Source organism: Borostomias antarcticus, assembly GCF_949987555.1.
Source record: "Borostomias antarcticus genome assembly, chromosome: 6".
NCBI classification, from domain to species: domain Eukaryota; kingdom Metazoa; phylum Chordata; class Actinopteri; order Stomiiformes; family Stomiidae; genus Borostomias; species Borostomias antarcticus.
Window position 1 is genome coordinate 32,520,666 of NC_140239.1, and position 15,924 is coordinate 32,536,589.

Here is a 15,924-nt window from a genome sequence, read left to right on the forward strand (position 1 = left end):
GTCCACCACCTCTGTCCACCACATATGTCCACTGTCTCTGTCCACCACATCTGTCCACTGCCTCTGTCCACCACACGCCAAACAAATCAGGTCAATAAACGCAGCTGATTGCATTTCTGCTGGGTATTTGAGAGGCAAACATTTAAATGACAGAGCAAACACTCCCAGGACTGCTGAACCGTGGATGGCATTCCATCACCACAGTGAAATGTCACTGCCTCTTAGCAGTTCAGTTATTAGCAACCTCACAAAACACAAAATGTACTTTATTATTCATACGGCAAGTCCAGAATCAGAATCAGGATTCATTTTGCCAGGTAGGTTTTTAAACATACTAGGAATTTGATCTGGGCAGTTGATGCTTAGTCTCAACGTGAGACCCCTGAGAGTTCTCTCGCTGATACGCTACGTAAGCTACGCTAACTATGTTACTACATGCTGCAGATCTCTCTATGGGTCTGGGACACTTATGCAAAACTCTGGTGCTCAAATCCAAGAAATTCATTGGTTTCATAGGAATCCCTGCGACACCAATCAGTAATGACATTCAGGATCAGGCGTTCCCACCCATAGATATGCCCCGCCCATCTAATCTGGGTAACTTTAGTTCTATTGTAACCGTCTGTTGGTTACATTACGGTTTCTCCTCGAGAAAAATGGACAAGTTCAATGTCAATGTTGAGTTGTTCTATCCGTCCTGTAGCCAACCACTCTGGTTTATCATCACCACTTTTGCACAGCAAAGTTAGGCTACCCTTCGTTCATGGCTCGCTAGGCTGGTCAGGAGTATTAGTTTTGGTTGCTAGGTCTCCATTGTCCATCGCTTTGAAACTCCATAGCAACGTGATTTGCTAGGTTTTCCTATGTTTTAGGAACTACCTTCCCCAAAATGTTTCCTGATGATGTAACCGTTGTATAAAAGCAATAACTCACTGGAGGGTTGTGGTATATGGCCAACTCGGCTGCGCCTTGTGCCTTTGACCGCAGCTCAACCTGTGGTATATTACCACACCCTCTCATGAGTTACTGCTTCAATAGACAGAGTGCAAGGACTAGACAGGACCGAGCGGAGACAGGACCGTGCAAAATGTATAGTAGTGCAGGAAGCAAAGGGCAAATATAAAAAATACAAGTGCTGCAACATGCTGTGGTATATAAGCACATGGGCTAACCCTAACCCTAACCCTAACCCTAACCCAACATGCTGTGGTATATAAGCACATGGGCTAACCCTAACCATAACCCTAACCCAACATGCTGTGCTATATAAGCACATGGGCTAACCCTAACCCTAACCCAACATGCTGTGGTATATAAGCACATGGGCTAACCCTAACCCTAACCCAACATGCTGTGGTATATAAGCACATGGGCTAACCCTAACCCTAACCCAACATGCTGTGGTATATAAGCACATGGGCTAACCCTAACCCTAACCATAACCCAACATGCTGTGGTATATAAGCACATGGGCTAACCCTAACCCTAACCCTAACCCAACATGCTGTGGTATATAAGCACATGGGCTAACCCTAACCCTAACCCTAACCCAACATGCTGTGGTATATAAGCACATGGGCTAACCCTAACCCTAACCCAACATGCTGTGGTATATAAGCACATGGGCTAACCCTAACCCTAACCCAACATGCTGTGGTATATAAGCACATGGGCTAACCCTAACCCTAACCCTAACCCAACATGCTGTGGTATATAAGCACATGGGCTAACCCTAACCCTAACCCAACATGCTGTGGTATATAAGCACATGGGCTAACCCTAACCCTAACCCTAACCCAACATGCTGTGGTATATAAGCACATGGGCTAACCCTAACCCTAACCATAACCCTAACCCAACATGCTGTGGTATATAAGCACATGGGCTAACCCTAACCCTAACCCAACATGCTGTGCTATATAAGCACATGGGCTGCTGTAGGTTTGAATGTTGAACTGAGGAATTGCTCAGCTTAGGCAGCACACCAGGCTCTGTCTGTCTGTCTGTCTGTCTGTCTGTCTGTCTGTCTGTCTGTCTGTCTGTCTGTCTGTCTGTCTCTCTCTCTCTCTATCTCCCCCCCCCAGTCTAAGCACCCATCACTAGAGCAGCTGAGGTCATCAACGCCCATGCTCAGTGCAGCTTGACTAGGTCCACTGCTCGGATGGACAGATAGAAGTGTGTGGGTGTGTAGGTTTGAGTGTGTGTGGGGGGGCATGTGTGAGAGAGTGTTTATGTGTGTGTGTCCATAGTGTGTGTGTGGACGGGCGTGTGTGCGAGGTCGTGTCTGAGCCAACCCTAATTGGACTCCATTTAGCGGCTTGAGCCTTAATGAACGCCGGCCGTCACAGTCGCACTCCTCTGAAGGGCTCTACCCTGTCAGCGCTGGCGACTGATTACCCGTCCGGCTCTCCAGGGCTGCTGGCCCAGGGCCGGCTGGGGGGCAGGATGAATGGATGTCCCTTTCCTGACCGCTCACTGCTCGCCTCCACCAGACATCGCTCTGCGCCCCACAGCAAGCAGCTCTCCAGGGATGGAGCAAGAAACAGCTGACCTTCCCAAGCTGCCGCATTCAACCAGCCCTCTCTTATTATTATTATTATTATTATTATTATTAACAGGAAACATAGCAGCACACTTCTGTTCTGATCCCCCTGTTTTATTAAGGGAGCCCGGGGGGGGCTGATCTGCGTCTGCTTTATCATAATAATAATAATAATAATAATAATAATAATAATAATAACTAGAAAGTACATTTCCTGGAGAAAATGTATGGTGGGCTAGCTGCTGCAGCTGTATGTAACAGCTACTGCTAGAACTACTATGGACCAGGCAATCTCCATGCACCCACCGGCGAAGACTGTGCGTCTCTAGCCCACTGAGGGGCTGAATTGTGGGGTCCGTGGCGTGGACAGTGGCGTGGTGGTGAGACTCCGCATCCTGAGGTCAGAGCTGGTTGGGGACAGTGTACCCCTCTCCGGCTACCTGACTCCACCGGTGAAGACCGTGTGTCTCTAGCCCACTCAGGAACTGAGTTGTGGGGCCCATGGCGTGGGTTGTGGTGTGCTGGTTAGGCTCCGCCCCCTTGGGTCACAGCTAGTCTGGGACAGTACAGTGACCTCCGGGCAATCTCCATGCATCCACCATTGAAGACGGTGTGTCTCTAACCCACTCAGGAGCTGAAAAGTGGAAAATTGCATTTTTTGGGAAAGGTCTGAAAGCTTTTGGTCATAGCCAGTCAGGGACGATGTACTCCTCTCTGGGCTAACCACCGGCCCCCACCAGTGAAGATCATGAGTCTCTATTCCACTTTGGCTGAGTTCTGTGATACCACATTAGTTATAAAAGGATGCCTGTACCTTTAAGAGAGGCTGCACATGCACACAAATTCAAAAAAGCAACAGCTGCCACCACTCTAATCCCAACTGACACTCTGATCCTAGACATGGTCCGCTTCAGACAGCTCTATCGCGAAAACTATAAATGTTACAGCTTATATATTGACACCATAGGAATCCTGAGAATTGCAGGACATTTCTATGTTTAATATGTCCATATAGCTTAAACACTGTAGGCATGGCGACAAATTAGAAAAAGGTTAAAAATGCAAAATTAGCAGCTCAAAAGTTAGTGCGGCACCCTATGTTTCAATGGGGAGCGCAGTTGCCGAACAAATCATCATACCTCAACAACGGTAAGTCACACAGCTTAGATACTTACATTGTACGAATCAGCACAGTTGTGTGAACATTTCGATATATAGTATATGTATGAGGTGTTAAAACTGTAGGTATAGCGACAAGTTAGAAAAAGGGTAAAAATGCTAAATTAACAGCTCAAAAGTTAGAGTGCGTTGCCATACGTTTCAATGGGGAACAAATTCAATTGCCTAACAAATCGTCATACAGCGCAAACTGTAAGTCACACAGCTTAGATACTTACATTGTACGAATCAGCAGCGTTGTGTGAACATTTTGATATATAATATGTGTATACGCTGTCAAAACTGTAGGAGTGCCAGCAGTTTACAAAATGTGTGAATATTTTCTAAGGAACTGCTGCCACCACTCTAAAAACATAAAGTTTCTGAACATTCCAAAAGCAGTTTCAAGCAGTTTCAATGGGACAAAAAATAGTTTTAAAAATTAAATTTCTAAAAAACTATAAAAAATATCAAAAATCTGAATGGATCCGTTAAAGAGCTAAACATTATGAACATTTTAAAAAACGGGGAGAATAATAAGAAAGAAAGAAAGAAAGAAAGAAAGAAAGAAAGAAAGAAAGAAAGAAAAAAAGAAAGAAAGAAAGAAAGAAAGAAAGAAAGAAAGAAAGAAAGAAAGAAAGAAAGAAAGAAAGAAAGAAAGAAAGAAAGAAAGAAAGAAATAGTGGGAATATCACAAGTTGAAATTATTATTATTATTTTATTATTATTATTAGGTGGGCTAGCTTCTGCAAGCTAATAATAATGATAAAATAATAATAATAATAGCTTTTATTTGTGTGTGCACTTTACACTTCAGTGAAACCTCAAAGTGCTTTAGAGGCACTCTTGCCACAGCCCAAGTCCCCAAAATACATTTTTCATCCCATTTTTCGCCTGATTTGTCAGTCTGTTTATACAGGCAGAAGGAACCGACCATGACTCAATTTTCCACCAAAGAGGATGCTGGTGATATAATTTGTGCTCAGTTTTGCGTAGTATAGACAGAATGTGTGTGTGTGTTTCTGTACATGAGAGAGAGTGTGTGTGTGTGTGTGAGTGTGTGTGTGTGTGTGTGTGTGTGCGCGCATGTGTGTCCTTCATTATTGGAATGTGTTGGTGTGGAGGAGAAGATGTTTTCTGTACCCATAACTCCCCTGGTGTTACTGAGTCAGACGCAGTGTGTGTGTCCCATATGTTCTGTGTGCCTGCTGCACATCTTTACTATGTATATTATACCACCAAGATATGGTATGTGTGAGTGTATGTATGTGCATGTAAGTATATATTGTGTACATCCTTGCTTGTAACTATGAAATGTGACCACCCAACAACATGACAGCAGTGGAATTATATTTGGGCTCCTACAATGTGTTGTGAAAATGCAGACCTAAATAAAGAATTCAAGCATGTGTGTGTGTGTGTGTGTGTGTGGTAGGAGACTCGCGGATCGGCCCGAGAGAACAGTGCCCACAAGGTGCCGTTTCTCCGAGCAACCAGAGAATTTGAAGTGTGAAAAATACTGTTCCTTCACACAAAAGGGGCAAAAATGTGTAGCCAACTAAAATAGATCTTGGCTGGGGAGAAGAGACAGCACATAGCCTGAAACTACTGCTCTCTCTTGATTATGGAAATGGCACGCACTGTCCCTCGGGGCAGGAAGTGTCCCTCGGAGGAGGAAGTGTCCCTCGGGGCAGGAAGTGTCCCTCGGAGGAGGAAGTTAGACCCTCTATTAGGATGTCAGGACTTTAAGGAGAGAGGGACGGGTCAGCCCCTGAGACCTGTGGACCCCTCAGAGCCCCTCAGCCCTGTGGACCCCTCAACCCTGTGGACCGCTCAGCCCTGTGGACCCCTCAGAGCCCCTCAGCCCTGTGGACCCCTCAGCCCTGTGGACCCCTCAGCCCTGTGGACCCCTCAGAGCCCCTCAGCCCTGTGGACCCCTCAGAGCCCCTCAGCCCTGTGGACCCCTCAGAGCCCCTCAGCCCTGTGGACCCCTCAGAGCCCCTCAACCCTGTGGACCCCTCAGCCCTGTGGACCCCTCAGCCCTGTGGACCCCTCAGCCCTGTGGACCCCTCAGAGCCCCTCAGCCCTGTGGACCTCTCAGCCCTGTGGGGGCCCGGCCGGCGCTCCCTGTGATGAGCCCGGACACACGGAGACCAACGTGACGAGCCAGAGAACACGGGATGACTCATGCCTGCAGGAGGGAGAGAGAGAGGGAGGGAGAGATAGAGGGGGCAGCGAGAGCTAGAGGGAGAGAGAGGGCGGGAGAGAGGGAGGGAGAGAGAGAGGGAGGGAGGGACAGATAAATGGATAGAAGGATCGGGAGAGCCCAGGGGACAAGAAGAGGAGGGAGAGAGCGACGAAGAGTAGGGAGGATGACGGCGGAGACGGAAGAGGAGTGAGAGTGAAGAGAGAGATGGGGGGAGGAGAGGAGGGAGGGAGGGAGGGAGGGAGGGAGGGAGGGAGGGAGGGAGGGAGGGAGGGGAGCTGGAGAGTCAGCCAGCAGTCTGAATGGAGCCTATTTGAGGAGGGAGAGTTGAGTGAATGAACACACCACAGAAAGGGTGCTGAGCTCAGTGTTAAAGGAACATACCGCTCTAAATATGAGTTGATCTCCTAAAACTACTCACTCAACGTCACCCAACATAATCACATTACCTCAATCCATTTTCCAAAGTAAAGCTCACGTTAAAAGATATTTGCATTTTCGCGTTTTACTTATACTTCAAAAGATGAACGTGACGGCTTCAAAACCTATTTTTAAATGGTTCCCTCTTGCCATGACAAATTGGCCCCGGGTTAGGAGAGGTCATGACCCCGGGTTAGGAGAGGCCCTGCTGGAGCCCATGGCCCCGGGTTATGAAGCCGGAGTAACAATGCAACAACCAATAACCAGTCCCTCCAGAAAAACGCGGGCAAAAATCCTTGAGTATGCAATATCAATATGGAATATGCAGGGTTTTTATGTGATGGAATATGCAGGGTTTTTATGTGATTTTATGCGTTGAAAATGCGGGGATTTTCTGAAGTTGCGGGAACTTGCGAATATTGCGAGAATATGCGAAAAATGCAAGAACCTGTCCTGTATTTTCGTGCTCACCCCACTCTAATGCATATACCCTACACTACGTCTTCACATGCTGGGAATGATACGAGAAATAACAAAACCATAGCCTATGAGAGAGCGCCTAGACCAGGTACGGTATAGACCAGGTACGGTATAGACCAGGTACGGTATAGACCAGGTATGGTATAGACCAGGTAGACGGTATAGACCAGGTACGGTATAGACCAGGTAGACGGTATAGACCAGGTACGGTATAGACCAGGTACTGTATAGACCAGGTAGACGGTATAGACCAGGTAGACGGTGTAGACCAGGTATGGTATAGACCAGGTACGGTATAGTCCAGGTACGGTATAGTCCAGGTACGGTATAGACCAGGTACGGTATAGACCAGGTACGGTATAGTCCAGGTACGGTATAGTCCAGGTACGGTATAGACCAGGTAGACGGTATAGACCAGGTACGGTATAGTCCAGGTACGGTATAGACCAGGTAGACGGTATAGACCAGGTACGGTATAGACCAGGTACGGTATAGACCAGGTACGGTATAGACCAGGTAGACGGTATAGACCAGGTACGGTATAGACCAGGTACGGTATAGTCCAGGTACGGTATAGACCAGGTAGACGGTGTAGACCAGGTACGGTATAGACCAGGTAGACGGTATAGACCAGGTACGGTATAGACCAGGTACGGTATAGACCAGGTACGGTATAGACCAGGTAGACGGTGTAGACCAGGTACGGTATAGACCAGGTAGACGGTATAGACCAGGTACGGTATAGTCCAGGTACGGTATAGTCCAGGTACGGTATAGACCAGGTACGGTATAGACCAGGTACGGTATAGACCAGGTAGACGGTATAGACCAGGTACGGTATAGTCCAGGTACGGTATAGACCAGGTAGACGGTATAGACCAGGTACGGTATAGACCAGGTAGACGGTATAGACCAGGTAGACGGTATAGACCAGGTAGACGGTATAGACCAGGTAGACGGTATAGACCAGGTACGGTATAGACCAGGTAGACGGTATAGACCAGGTACGGTATAGACCAGGGAGGGTATAGACCAGGTACGGTATAGTCCAGGTAGACGGTATAGACCAGGTACGGTATAGACCAGGTACGGTATAGACCAGGTAGACGGTATAGACCAGGTACGGTATAGACCAGGTACGGTATAGACCAGGTAGACGGTGTAGACCAGGTACGGTATAGACCAGGTACGGTATAGACCAGGTACGGTATAGACCAGGTACGGTATAGTCCAGGTACGGTATAGACCAGGTACAGTATAGACCAGGTACGGTATAGACCAGGTAGGGTATAGACCAGGTACGGTATAGACCAGGTAGACGGTATAGACCAGGTACGGTATAGACCAGGTAGACGGTATAGACCAGGTACGGTATAGACCAGGTACGGTATAGACCAGGTACGGTATAGACCAGGTAGACGGTATAGACCAGGTAGACGGTATAGACCAGGTACGGTATAGACCAGGTACGGTATAGACCAGGTACTGTATAGACCAGGTAGACGGTATAGACCAGGTACGGTATAGACCAGGTAGACGGTATAGACCAGGTAGACGGTATAGACCATGTACGGTATAGACCAGGTACGGTATAGACCAGGTAGACGGTATAGACCAGGTAGACGGTATAGACCAGGTAGACGGTATAGACCAGGTACGGTATAGACCAGGTACGGTATAGACCAGGTACTGTATAGACCAGGTAGACGGTATAGACCAGGTAGACGGTATAGACCAGGTACGGTATAGACCAGGTAGACGGTATAGACCAGGTAGACGGTATAGACCAGGTACGGTATAGACCAGGTAGACGGTATAGACCAGGTACGGTATAGACCAGGTACGGTGTAGACCAGGTACAGTATAGACCAGGTACGGTATAGTCCAGGTACGGTATAGACCAGGTAGACGGTATAGACCAGGTACGGTATAGACCAGGTACGGTATAGACCAGGTACTGTATAGACGGTATAGACCAGGTCTTAGAGACCAGTCTTAAAAGGCAGCATTGGAACTTATAAACAACCCCCATGTCTGGTCTCTGTGGTCGTCCAGGTCATTTGCTATTTCCAAGTTTATCAGACCAAACATTTTGCCCATGTCTATGATCTGATGTTTATTGATTTGATGTTAATATAATCGATGCAGCTGTGCTTTAGCCTTCTCTTATTGGCTATTTATTTCCTTCATTCATGATGAGAATAGCAGAGGACTTTGAACTTGATGCATTAAACATAAATTGGTGCAATTCACTAGAATGCAGGAAATGAGATGTCTGACCCTCATAATCTCATGGGGGAGGACCCCCAGACCCCTGCTTGATGTGTGTTCCGTGAGCATGGGACTGCTGGCCAGGTTAGGGTTAGGGTTGAGGTGTTGATGTGTGGGGTTAGGGTTGATGTGTGGGGTTAGGGTTAGGGTTAGGGTTGAGGTGTGCGTGAGCATGGGACGGCTGGCAAGGTGTCCCTTATCTTTCCCCATCGAAGGTGGCAACCCTACAAACGAGGTGAAAAACATTAAAACTTGAAGCAGAAAAATGCGGGAAGTATGAAATCAAGCGAGCCCCGCATATTCCACGTTTTTTGAGCGGAGTTCAGTGATTATCGCGGTGAAAATGCGCTCTTTCTAAAATTAGCTTGATTATGCAATGAATTATGCGATCGCATAATCGCGTTTTTCTGGAGGGACTGAATAACACACACTCTGCCAACCGGAGTAACAATGCAACAACCAATCCTGCTGCTTCCCCAGTTATGAGAGAGTTTGATGAAGTAGGGGGGTCGGAACCAGGGTCAACACACCAAGTTATTCTTACAGTTTTGATCCATTGCAAGGCATGCTGGGACGGAGGAGAGCTGGGGCGTCGGCCCAGAGGGAGGGAGGACGAGGAGGAGAGGAGGAAAACAAACGTGGAGGATGAGGAGAGATAACGTCTGAAGATGAGGAGAGATAAGGGATGAGGAGAGATAAGAGACGTCAGAGGACAGGGGCTTCATCAGGACAGAGAGAGAGAGAGAGAGAGCAGCAGGGAGGGAGGGAGAGAGGGAGGGAGAGAGAGGGAGAGAGAGAAGGAGAGAGAGGGAGAGAGAGAGAGAGGGAGGGAGGGAGAGAGGGAGGGAGGGAGAAAGGGAGGGAGGGAGAGAGGGAGGGAGGGAGTGAGTGGAAGGACTGTGAAGATCTTAAGCCTTTCAGGATTGTGAATGAGGAGAGGACAGAACTCAATAGTCAGACGCTAAAAACGTTTGTTTAAAGGAACAGTTCAATTAGCAGCTGGCTGACGGGTTGGTAAATATATCAGGTTCAGGGGTCAGAGGTCAGACCGATCATCCAATTGGGATCTCGTAAAGCTGGAGTGGAAGCAGCTCCATGATGGGACTGCAGAGTGCTGAGGAAGAGAGGGAGAGAAAGAGAGAGAGAGAGAGAGAGAGAGAGAGAGAGAGAGAGAGAGAGAGAGAGAGAGAGACAGAGAGAGACAGAGACAGAGACAGAGAGAGAGAGAGACAGACAGACAGACAGACCGACAGAGAGAGAGAGAGAGAGAGAGAGAGACAGAGAGAGAGAGAGAGAGAGAGAGACAGAGAGAGACAGAGAGAGAGAGAGAGAGAGAGAGAGACAGAGAGAGAGAGAGAGAGAGACAGAGGTAGAGACAGCGTCATCCTTTACAGGAAATGCTATCTGGCCCACTCCCAACTCTTGCTGTGGATATCATCACGTATATGCACACACACACACACACACACACACACACACACACACACACACACACACACACACACACACACACACACACACACACACACACACACACACACACACACACACACACACACACACACACACACACACACACACACAGGGTGGCTGTAGCTCAGTTGGTAGAGCGGGTCGTTCAATGATCGAAGGGTCAGTGGTTCGAATCCCAGCTCCGACTGTCCACATGTCGAAGTGTCCTTGAGCAAGACACCTAACCCCAAAATTGCTCCCAATGAGCAGGTTAGCACCTTGCATGGCAGCTGCTGATAATGTACATTCATGAACATTTAATCAAAAATGTAAATGCACCCAGTTACCGCCAGAAGGCTGATTTACATTGATACTCCCCCTGCCAGATGGTGTGCACACACACACACACACACACAAACATGCACTCACACACGCATGCCTGCACACAACATCATGTATTTACACAATGTACACTGTATATTATTTCTACTGTCAAACAGATTCTGCTTGTTTTGGTTTGATTGTTGGAGTGTGTATAGAGTGTGTGTAGAGTGTTATAGAGTGTGTATAGAGTGTGTGTAGAGTGTTATAGAGTGTGTATAGAGTGTGTGTAGAGTGTTATAGAGTGTGTATAGAGTGTGGCCAGACCTTACTGACTCTCTGTTAGTCTCTCGAAGGCGTTCCCTTGGCCTGACCGCTGTCTGGAGAGGCCTGAAATACCGTCACGCCCTCCCACTTGTTAGCGGAGAATGCTCACAGCAGGACCCCAGGGACTGTCTACTGACATGCCTGATGTGCTCATCACACTTTCAGATTACCACGCGTATCAGTTCAGCACTGCCAAGACCACATTTATTCTTCTTCCTAATCCTCTGCTTCTTCTGCCCTCTCCTCCCCCCTCCTCCCCTCTCCTCCCCCCTCCTCCCCTCCCAGTCTTCTGCCCTCTCCTCCCCCCTCCTCCCCTCTCCTCCCCCCTCCTCCCCTCCCAGTCTTCTGCCCTCTCCTCCCCCCTCCTCCCCTCCCAGTCTTCTGCCCTCTCCTCCCCCCTCCTCCCCTCTCCTCCCCCCTCCTCCCCTCCTGGTCTTCTCCCCTCTCCTCCCCCCTCCCCCCTCCCCCTCTTCCCCTCCCAGTCTTCTGCCCTCTCCTCCCCCCTCCTCCCCTCCCGGGCGGACCTGCTGGTTCTGCCTCTCCTCCTCACATGCTCTGCCCATCCAGGATGCCCGCTGGGGGGTTGGGTCCTCGCTGAAGCCCGGGCTAATAACCAGCACGCCCACTCCCTGCCAACGAGCCTGCCAACGGCTCCCCCTACAGCCTCACAGCAGGGGGGCAGCCCAGGGAGCACCTGTTTGGGTCTTGCAAGGCGGGGAAAGGGGGGGGGCATGGCACACGGACGCCGGCGAGCTGCGCTGCCCACTGCCCAGTCCTCACGCTCCTAATCCCAGTTAAGACACTCCCAGCAGGGGGCCGGCGTGGAGGAGCAGGTCCAGACTGGAGGAGAGCGTGGAGGAGCGGGTCCATGTAATAACCCTCCCAGCGCATAATGACCATGTAATAACCCTCCCAGCGCATAATAACCATGTGATAACCCTCCCAGCACATAATAACCATGTTATAACCCTCCCAGCGCATAATAACCATGTAATAATAACCCTCCCAGCGCATAATAACCATGTAATAACCCTCCCAGCACATAATAACCATGTTATAACCCTCCCAGCGCATAATAACCATGTAATAACACTCCCAGCGCATAATAGCCATGTAATAACCCTGCCAACGCATAATAACCATGTAATAACCCTCCCAGCGCATAATAGCCATGTAATAACCCTCCCAGTGCATAATAACCATGTAATAACCCTCCCAGCGCATAAAAACCATGTAATAACCCTCCCAGCGCATAATAACCATGTAATAACCCTGAGGACAGGATGTCCGGGTTGCTCCTGGTCCGGGCTGCTCCTGGTCCGGGCTGCTCCTGGTTCGGGCTGCTCCTGGTCCGGGCTGCTCCTGGTTCGGGCTGCTCCTGGTCCAGGCTGCTCCTGGTCCAGGTTGCTCCTCGTCCGGGCTGCTCCTCGTCCGGGCTGCTCCTGGTCCAGGCTGCTCCTGGTCCAGGTTGCTCCTCGTCCGGGCTGCTCCTGGTCCAGGCTGCTCCTGGTCCAGGTTGCTCCTCGTCCGGGCTGCTCCTGGTCCAGGCTGCTCCTGGTCCAGGCTGCTCCTGGTCCAGGCTGCTCCTGGTCCAGGCTGCTCCTGGTCCAGGTTGCTCCTCGTCCGGGCTGCTCCTGGTCCAGGTTGCTCCTGGTCCGGGCTGCTCCTGGTCCGGGCTGCTCCTGGTCCAGGCTGCTCCTCGTCCAGGTTGCTCCTGGTCGGGCTGCTCCTGGTCAAGGCTGCTCCTGGTCCAGGCTGCTCCTGGTCCGGGCTGCTCCTGGTCCAGGCTGCTCCTCGTCCAGGTTGCTCCTGGTCGGGCTGCTCCTGGTCAAGGCTGCTCCTGGTCCAGGCTGCTCCTGGTCCGGGCTGCTCCTGGTCCAGGCTGCTCCTCGTCCAGGTTGCTCCTGGTCCGGGCTGCTCCTGGTCCAGGCTGCTCCTGGTCCAGGCTGCTCCTCGTCCAGGTTGCTCCTGGTCCGGGCTGCTCCTGGTCCAGGCTGCTCCTGGTCCAGGCTGCTCCTCATCCGGGCTGCTCACCTCCCGTCCCGTGGAGGTGAGGGCGCGGAGGATTCCGTTGTGTAAAGATCAGGTTCTGGAGGACGACCACAAGGTTTGGCGTAATCTAGAATAATCCCTCATTTACGGCGGCAATCAAAGATGAGCGGCTGAAAAAACCTCACGGAACGTTTGGGGCTCGTCGAAACCAGAAGACGTGTCAAACACGCCTTTTTTTATGGCCTTTTGTCACCAGATCAAAGAATGACAAAACGACAAAGCGGCACAAAAGGAGAAAAGGAGAAAAGGAGAGGCAGCAGAGCCTGTTTGGTGCAGCAGAGCCGGTTTGGTGGGTTAGGGTTAGGGTTAGGGTTTGGTGGCGCCGTGTCGCTGGCTGGCTGTCACCCCGGTTCAGCGGCGGCATTGCGCCTGGCTGCCCCTGCCCCCTGGCTGCCCCTGCCCCCTGGCTGCCTCTGCCCCCTGGCTGCCCCTGCCCCCTGGCTGCCCCTGCCCCCTGGCTGCCCCTGCCCCCTGGCTGCCCCTGCCCCCTGGCTGCCTCTGCCCCCTGGCTGCCCCTGCCCCCTGTGTTCTCTTGATCTCCCTTCCTCTCTGAACTCTCCATCCTTTCAGTATCTTGTGCTTTCTTTCTTTCTCTCTCTCTCTCTCTCTCTCTCTCTCTTTCCCTCTCTCTCTTTCCCTCCCTCTCTCTCTCTCCCTCTCTCTCTTTTCCTGTCTCTCCCTCTCTCTCGTTCCCTCTCTCTCTCTTTCCCTCTCTGTCTCTCCCTCTCTCTTTCTTTCCCTCTCTCTCTCCCTCTTTCCCTTTCCCTCTCTCTCTCTCTTTCCCTCTCTCTCTCTCTGTCTCTCCCTCTCTCTCTCTTTCCCTCTCTCTCTCCCTCTCTCTCCCTCCCTCTGTCCTCCCACTCTGATGTAACAGGGCCCTCTGGGTTCCTCTCTTGTCTATTGGCGCTGGCATCCTGGCATTGTCTTGTTTCATCGCGTCCTGTCTGTCAGAGGCTGTTATGTTATGTGGGCCCTGAGGACCGGTGCTGCCCGCCTCCTCCAGACGGCCCGGCCCAAGCCGGGGAGCCAAGCCAGCCTGTGAGGAGAGGATTCGGGGACGCGCCACCCTCCCGTGTGCCTCTGAACTGGGCAGGACTACCAGAACCACCAAGACTACCAGGACCACCAGGACTACCAGGACCACCAGGACCATAGGACTACCAGGACCACCAGGACTACCAGGACCATAGGACTACCAGGACTACCAGGACTACCAGGACCACCAGGACCATATGACTACCAGGACCACCAGGACTACCAGGACCACCAGGACCACCAGGACCACCAGGACTACCAGGACCACCAGGACTACCAGAACCACCAAGACTACCAGGACCACCAGGACCATAGGACTACCAGGACCACCAGGACCACCAGGACCACCAGGACAATAGGACTACCAGGACTACCAGGACCACCAGGACTACCAGGACTACCAGGACCACCAGGACTACCAGGACCACCAGGACTACCAGGACCACCAGGACCATAGGACTACCAGGACCACCAGGACTACCAGGACTACCAGGACCACCAGGACTACCAGGATCACCAGGACTACCAGGACCACCAGGACTACCAGGATCACCAGGACTACCAGAACCACCAGGACTACCAGGACTACCAGGACTACCAGGACTACCAGGACTACCAGGACCACCAGGACTACCAGGACTACCAGGATCACCAGGACTACCAGGACCACCAGGACTACCAGGACCACCAGGACTACCAGGATCACCAGGACTACCAGGACTACCAGGACCACCAGGACTACCAGGACTACCAGGATCACCAGGACTACCAGGATCACCAGGACTACCAGGACCACCAGGACTACCAGGACCACCAGGACTACCAGGATCACCAGGACTACCAGGACCACCAGGACTACCAGGACCACCAGGAATGTGGGGGGCATGGCGGCAGACTGAGCTGGTCTCACAGACTGAGCTGCCCGTGGGTGGAGCCAGCCCTGCTCCCCAGACTCACACTGGGGGGAGGCAGACTCATACTGGAGGGGGCCATACTCATACTGGAAGGGGCCAGACTCACACTGGAGGGGGCCAGACTCACACTGGAGGGGGCCAGACTCACACTGGAGGGGGCCAGACTCATACTGGAGGGCCCAGACTCATACTGGAGGGGGCCAGACTCATACTGGAGGAGGCCAGACTCATACTGGAGGGGGCCAGACTCATACTGGAGGAGGCCAGACTCATACTGGAGGGGGCCAGACTCATACTGGAGGGGGCTAGACTCATACTGGAGGGGGCTAGACTCATACTGGAGGGGGCTAGACTCATACTGGAGGGGGCCAGACTCATACTGGAGGGGGCTAGACTCATACTGGAGGGGGCCAGACTCATACTGGAGGGGGCTAGACTCATACTGGAGGGGGCCAGACTCATACTCGAGGGGGCTAGACTCATACTGGAGGAGGCCAGACTCATACTGGAGGGGGCCAGACTCATACTGGAGGGCCCAGACTCATACTGGAGGGGGCTAGACTCATACTGGAGGGGGCCAGACTCATACTGGAGGGAACCAGACTCATACTGGAGGGGGCCAGGCTCATACTGGGGGGGGGGGGGGTTGGAGGAGAAGAAAAAGGCGGGGCCTGAAGAGGAGGTGAGAGAGGGAGAATGGAGACGCTGTGCTGCCGCTGGGGAGGGTGTGAAGGGCTGTGTGGAGG